A 7,759-nucleotide genomic window follows, 5' to 3' on the forward strand; every position below is an offset into this window, starting at 1 on the left:
ACTGGACAGCCCCCCTTTCCCTGAGATTATTTGACTCTATGTCAGTTTTGAATAAATTCACTTTAGGGCACAAATTCACATTCGTTATGGTTGATCAACAATTTCGGACACAGGCATGAAGAAGGAATGATTACAAATTATGAAAATGCAAGATTAAGATGAAACTCTATATATACAATTATGTTGTGTAATGTAAACCCCTCTAGCCCTCTCTTGTGAAACTCCATCTCACAAATGAAAACCCCAGAAAAGGAGGAAGATGGACAGAAGTGACAAAATTGTGTTTATAGAACTGCATGGTAAATCATTGAACATGTTTTTTATGTTTGCTCAATGTTTACATTTAAAACCAACAGACACATTGCTTGCAAGCATTGGACTGTTTTAAAATTTTTTAGTGAAGTCTAGATTTATTAACTGTAAACTTAATAATTTATTGAATGTCAGATCAAATCAAGTGTGACTGAGGAGAATAAAAACATTAACAAATAAATCACAAACAATGTAACAAAAATAATAATTCAGATATATATTGCAGGGAACAAAATAGCAACTGAAGGAATTTTGAAAGTAGATCACTTTCATACAATATTAACAGTATTACAATAACCAACAATTTAGATTCATGTTGAAATTACCCATTGAGTTGTTTGGGGTTGAAGGTATTGAAAAGAAACACAACACAGTATTCAATTTACTTTTTTTTGATAATTGAAATTAGCATTTCTTTTTCTTTTTGGACAAACTCAAACACCAGCGCGCACAAACACACACTGTAATAAAATGCAAGTTTATTTATGCACAATTACACGGCCCCCCCCCCCCCCCCCCCCCCTCCTTTTTTTAGACTACACTGACATTTTCTTCATTTTTTGTCTGTAGCCATGAATAATTCACTGATATAGTGTATAGCAGATTAAGGCTTTCTTTTGCAGTTGCTTAAATTAATCATCAGTTAAAATAAATACAATGCATATTGCACTAAAAGAACATACTTTTAGCCACTAAAAATCCCAAACTGTGTCAACATTTTTTTAAATCCAAAAAATCCTATTTAAATTTTAAAAATCTGTTAAATTTAAAAAATCTATTTTTTTATTTTCAAAATGCAAGCATAAGTAAGTCCTCTCATTTGGCTTTGCATTTGCTTTTTTCTTTCATTTTCTGTGACAGCTTGATATAACTCCTATCTGATTTTCATTCATTCTTCTTGTTCTTTCATTTCACCATCCGCAGCTCAATTTTTCCTTTTTCATTCTGGAGAAAAGCATGTACCTGCTCCATCCTACTGAGGAGACTTTCTAAAGATTTTATTTTATCTGGCAGCATTCAGTGCATTCGATTACCAGCTTTGGACATGTCTTAATATTTGCGTTAACAATATCAGGGGGGTTGTTAGTTATGTTTCGAAGTAGCGGCCTGTTCGTCAATTGTGTTTGTGTTCATAAAAATTTTCTTTGATAAAAACTCCTGAACAGTTGGAGTTGTACTATTTTTCTTTTTTGTGTCCTTTAGCAAATTATGGTTGTATTCAATAAACAAAAGATCTGAGTTTTGCAACTATGATGCAGACATTGCAAATTAATTTGCCCCACACAGGTACAAAAAACTAACCTCATTATCTATCTGCCTCTCTTTGGACAAATAATGAATGAGATCTATAATATTTTCGTAAGTCAAGCTTTCATTTCCAACTTAATTAAACAAGTACAAGGGGTTAAAAATATTCATTGTTCAGTCAATGCCACAAGCATCCAGGAAAAAAGACACAGTTCACTTTCAGTGGCCTCAGCAAAAATCCACACAGAATGTCACTTTCCAGAGTCAGTGTTTTCTGCACCACATTCACACTTCCTGACCACACAAATGGTGTCAAAGATGAGTTTTGAAAAAAGTTTCTGAAACCACTCCTTTTCATTTTCCCTTGTTCTCCAACTAAGTGACGCATTAAGAAAATCTTGTTGGTAGCAGGAACATCCAGAGGGTCTGGCTTCCTCCCTTTTCCAAGATGAATCATTGTGGCACACAGACCACTGTACATTTCTGCATCTGTGGATTAAATTCATAAACAAAAAAGTTTAAATAAATTCTGAAGCACACTGGCCATTGTAAGTTTTTGCTTCTGTGGATCAAAATTACATGATATGGAACATTTAAATTTTAATTCTGAAACAATGAGGGGTATTACAATTTCTAGATAGAAATATTTAAAACTAATTTTTCTGCAACTGTAACCTTTATCAAGCATCTTAGGGCTAAAAGTTCTGAGTAAAAATAAGTTGTGAAATAATGACAATGACGTGATTAATGTGAAGAATTACTTTTATACCAATATATTCTAAAACTGTACACTGGAAATCTAGCACAGATTGTATCTCATTCCCTAACATGCTGTGAGTAAAAAACACCAACATTTTTTTTCAGTCTTAGAAACCACCGATAAAGATTTGAAAGTCAATCCCAGCTTCCTCTTCTCTGCAAATATGCTTTGAGATCTACAATTATTTGCATGATAGGGTGAAATCAAATATTTTGAAATGCTAAAAAAAAAGCTAATTATAGGGTGAAATCAAATATTTTGAAGTGCTGAAAATAATATCTAATCTACAGCAATACCTACAAGTACTATGAGAGAACTTACCTATTGGTTTCCAAATTGCACTCCAGTAGTCATTTTGTGTGTTGCAGTGTCCGAAGAGGCAGCATCCCCACCAATGCTTGTCCCGTCTATCTTGTCAAAATCCACCCTGTAATGTAAATCAGGAAAAGAAATTCAGTCAAAACTGTTGGGAAGAAATACATTACTGGGTATGTAAGTATATATAATATATGTGAACATTAAATGCTCGTACTATTATAGTACGGCCAAACATTCGTAGTGCAACTTATTGTCAAATTTACCTTAATACCAAACATAGACTCTCCAACTTTTGCACAATGACTTGTATCAATAGTTTTTCTTAACAGATCAATATTTTTGTACACACACCTGTTACTTGTATTCTAGAAAATTCCTAAAATAATATATGTGAGGCAGCGTGGTGGAATCAGGCTCTCATCAATTTTTGGGCATGTAGAGTTATTGGTATTATCTTAAAGCTTGTTCACTTGTCTTTATTTGGATGAAAAAAATATCCATTTATCTTGAATACAAGTCGAGATATTAGCGAAAGAAGGAGGTGGGGGTCACCTGTTTTCAGAAGTAAAATTAGAGAGAAAATGGCCGCCAAAGATTAGTTTTCCTTAGTTAAGAGTCCGTGGTAACTGAAAATTTACATTCTTTGTGCTTTTAATCAACGCTTTTCAGAAAAATCCACTCAGAAATGAGTTCTTTAAAGGGCATGAAAGGTGTTGAGCCAAAAAACAAAAATTTTTAAAAATTCACAAACCTGCGAAAAAATGCAAGTTTCTTCACTTTGATTATTTTGACGAGAGCCTGATTCCACAATGCTGCCTCCCATTAATTGAAATATCAAGTGGGTGGTTTTTACAGATTCTAAAAGGTTTATAGCTGGGGCAATATTGCTTTTAAAAGCTAGTCTGTCATCTTTTTCTAATCGTGACATTATATGCTTATTCTGCTGCACTTGTTCTGCAAAAAATGTGTTCACTATAAAATTAATTTCTTATAAAAAGTTTTGCCATTGGAAAGCTGTGATGTTGGCCATAATTTATACGTATACAATGTGTGTATGATCGCGGGAAGAGCTGTGAACTAGTTCCATCTTCCAAGTGGCACAGGTTTAGATCTATAGTATTTTATATAAATTTATGAAGCAAAGTTTTTAAAAATCTTGCCTCAAATGTTGAGGAAAAATATAAATATTAAGTTAAAAACAAAATTGATACAAATTGCGGAACAAAGTTACATAGTATGGGTGACACAGATTCACCTGTTAAAGAGATATATAAATCATACATTTACATTTCACTTTCTACAGGAAAAAATACTTATTCAATTAAGTAAAAAAGCAACTAAATTAGGAAGTTTGGGTTGATATTTGTCGTTGTTTTGTTATTTGTTGTTATCTTGACAAAGATAAATATCGAAAGTAAGGGTGGCCATTTTGTTTCTCGATTGAAAATCAGTTGGGGGAAGTCCCCTATTTTCAACAGAGCGCAAAAACATCTATTTCTCCTTCAGCTACTATAATCAGATGAACATCATAACTTCACAAAATTAAATTAAAGCCTTGCGGAACTGAACAGACCTTTCGGCTTCAGGGCAGCATCCGTGGTAAGCCTTAAGATTAGGCAGTTTGATTTTTTTAAAAAGAAATTAGTCTGAGTCTAGACTTACATCTCACTCTCAGGTGATAGAGGGTGCTGTACGTAACTTGCACTAAACCTTTTAAATTTAGAAAATATTTTGCGGCCAGTTTGTTGGCGGTACAACAGGGTAAATTTACAGTAGTTTAATATGGATCGTTTAATAAATGAGACAGTTGGCGGATGGCAGGGGGGTGTAAAGGCTTAAATACTATGTTTTTAGTTTTAATAAGAGTTTTACGGCACTTGCAACACAATAAGGTCATCATAAAGGAGGAGGAGAGATCAAGGATCATAGATGTTTGATAGGAAAGAAGTTCAGAAGCAAACCACACCAGAGCACCTGCCAACCACCCACAAATACTATGTTTATAATAAGGATAGTCTTGTCATAAATTGGCAAAACCAAGTGGGGCTGGCAAAATATCCAGGTTCAACTGTGTATAATATGTACGTGTGTATGTTCTTACCGTAGAGTCGACTGCTTCACTAATTATAAGAATAAATTGGACCTCAGTCAGGCTGTCTCAGTCTGTGTATCCACAGGAAAAAGGAATCTGGAAGAGAATTAGATCTAGATCTTGTCAAAATGAATGATGTTAGAATAATAAATAATAATACGGATAGCAGAAAGGACCTAGACATTATCATGCAAAACTAATAATACTCAATATAACATAATATATATAACACACTTCTTACTGACTTCTAGGCCTACTTCTTGCTGGTCAACAAGGTCAAAGAACTGAACATCAAGCTGTTTTCACTGATTGACGCACAAGTCAAACAGGAAAGCGATCGATGATTAAAAAAATGAAGTGAGCCGTTGGAGGCTATTCGGATTCAAATTCCAGTGCGCGTGCGCAATCACCGGTTACTTGTACCGTAAGCAAAGTCTACTAGATCTATACTCGAGTCCGAATAGTCTCCCGTTGCTATTCGGACTTTTAAACTACTGGTAGGCTATTTAACACTGCGTTTCACGACTACAAAGGGATCAAAACATAAAATTCATAATCAGTCCTAAATAAGACAGCCCCCTCCTCCCCTTTCTCTCTCTCTTTCTTTTTTTTTTTCCCTCTCCATCTGATCTTACTTTCCCAGGCCCGCCATCGTAGAAATCGAGGAAGGACAAGGTCAAATTGCTTGTCTGCTTCACATCCAGTACACCTAGATCTAGTGATTGCGCACGAGCATTGGAGTTTGAGTCCAAATAGCTTCACGTGATCTTAGGCCTACGGTATCTTAAAATATCTAGAAGATTTCTAAATCTAGATCTAGATCTAGATCTAGATCATTCTAGACTTCTAGATCCAGTCTAGCTTAGGCTACTTACCATAGAGTCGACTGCTTCACTGCTCATTAAAATGGGGGGGGGGGGGGGGGGGGATTGGACATCAATGAGGATCAGGTTGTCTCTGTACACTGTGCATCTGCCAACATGAATAGAGAATCTGAAAGAGAATGAATAAAAAATAGTTTTGCTTTAAAAAATAATCTAAATTTTATTAACTTCACTTTGACTGATGTCAAAGTCAAAGTAAAAGATGAAGATATGATCTAGATCTAGAATAAATTTATAGAATCTATATCGAATAGTGATTTTAAAAAAACACAGCAGAGAGAGGTCCTAGACACTGTGATACTGATAGACCTGCAATGAGAACAATGTTAGGCAACAGAAATAATCTGTTGGAGAGAGAAGAAGTTGAAGCACGGGAATTTCCGACCAGATGAAAAAAAAACCCAAAAGGGAGATCAGGGCACCAAAAAATTGGGACTAGACTCTATAGTATATATAATCCCTCTATAGATTATCATTTAGATATCTAGGGCCTATTATGATTCTTCAGACCATAAATCTAGCCATAGATCTAGATTCTAGACTAGCTAGATTCTAGATCTAGATATAGATCTATTATCTAATCAAAATCCAGATTTCTACTGAATAGCCATATATCGTAATAATATACTCTACTCTTCGCCACTCTCGAAAATTGATAAAATGACAATGAAACTTCACACACATCTGTGCAGTGTGCACACATAAAAGGCACGTATTTTCAAAAAAATAAACGACAAATCAAAGGAAAAAGCAAAAATGTAAAGTAGAAACGTACCTTGAACTTCAACTCGATACTGCTCACAAACCCGACGTCTGACGGTCACGCAAACAATTCAAACATTCATAAATCTTGATCTATCTCTACGACTCCGATCTGGAACTCTGGAACTCTGGAACTCCGCGCCTTTTAAAAATGGATTGGATTGACCGGATATGACGCAAAAATGACCCTTCAAAATAGGGTACTCCTGTCCAATTGGCCAAACGAACACCACGTGGCTGTGAGGCGAACCGGGGAAGCCCGGGGGCGGACGACCGCCGATGTGCGACCAGGCTACTTCGGCCCTACTGGAAACACTCAATCGATCGTCAAGAAACATAAACACCATTGTTGTGAAGATGTAGGCCTAGAGCGCTCTCTCTCATTTCAATGGTCTTTCAAACAAGAAGGCCCACCTGGACGTGAACTAAAGCCGCTATCGCTATACAGTGCAGCCTCTCTATAATGGCACATCGGGCTATGTCGGGACTAGAAGAAAATGTCGTTATAAAGAGTTGTCGTCATAGAGAGGCAACCCAAAATTACTAACGATATATATATAGTATAGGAAATATCTGGACCTGGGCTCCATGTCTACAGAGGATGTCGTTATATCGAAGGTCGTTATTGAGAGGCTAAACTGTAATAGGCTAGCGTAATAATAATATGCATACGTATCGATCCCCGGGCAACGGCGATCGCGCACGGTCAGAAGCGGGTGCGTGGCTGGTACAACCGAACTACCTAATAAGATAAACATCAAGTAACTAAATACTTGAACGTAATGAAACAAAATATAGCTATATAATCAGATTTAATAACATTAAAACGTGTCTGAGCATTTGTTTGACGATCAAAGCAAGATATCTTGGGGCATTTTTGCAGGCTGTCCCATGCAGGCAAGGACTGGGTAATTTCAAAAGAGGCCGGGGTGACTTTTAACTGCGCTTTTCAAGCAGTAAAATGCACATATACTATAGATCTAGGCCTGGTCGAAAATGGCTAAGTTGAAATGACAGAGAGATACATGAACATGGGAAGGCAGAGAGAGACAGACAGACAGACAAACAGACAGACAGACAGACAGACAGACAGACAGACAGACAGACAGACAGACAGACAGAGACAGAGACAGATAAATAAAGAGAGAGGGGTGGTGGAGAGAGACACGGGGACGGGGGAGGCAGAAGGAAAGAGATTTGAGAGATAAAGAGAGATATCATGAGAGAACGAAAGGGTGTATGTGTGTGTGTGGTGTGTGTATGAGAGAGAGAGTTAGAGAGAGAGAGAGAAAGACAGAAAACGAGAGACTGAAAAGATGGACAGAGAGGGGGCAAGGGAGAAGAACAGAGAGAGAGAGACAGATGATTATAAGAGAGACGCAA

General features: G+C 36.4%; 1 long non-coding RNA gene across 1 annotated transcript; it reads right to left on the bottom strand.

Moving 5' to 3' along the window:
* Positions 1-1,130: 1,130 nt before the first annotated feature.
* Positions 1,131-6,716, bottom strand: LOC101854178. The gene is made up of 5 exons (XR_220638.3): positions 6,390-6,716; positions 5,606-5,723; positions 4,740-4,826; positions 2,642-2,747; positions 1,131-2,049 (listed from the first exon to the last, which is right to left on the bottom strand). It is a non-coding gene; the product is annotated as an uncharacterized LOC101854178 (long non-coding RNA).
* Positions 6,717-7,759: the final 1,043 nt, after the last annotated feature.

Source organism: Aplysia californica, unplaced genomic scaffold (assembly GCF_000002075.1).
Source record: "Aplysia californica isolate F4 #8 unplaced genomic scaffold, AplCal3.0 scaffold00307, whole genome shotgun sequence".
Lineage (NCBI taxonomy): Eukaryota > Metazoa > Mollusca > Gastropoda > Aplysiida > Aplysiidae > Aplysia > Aplysia californica.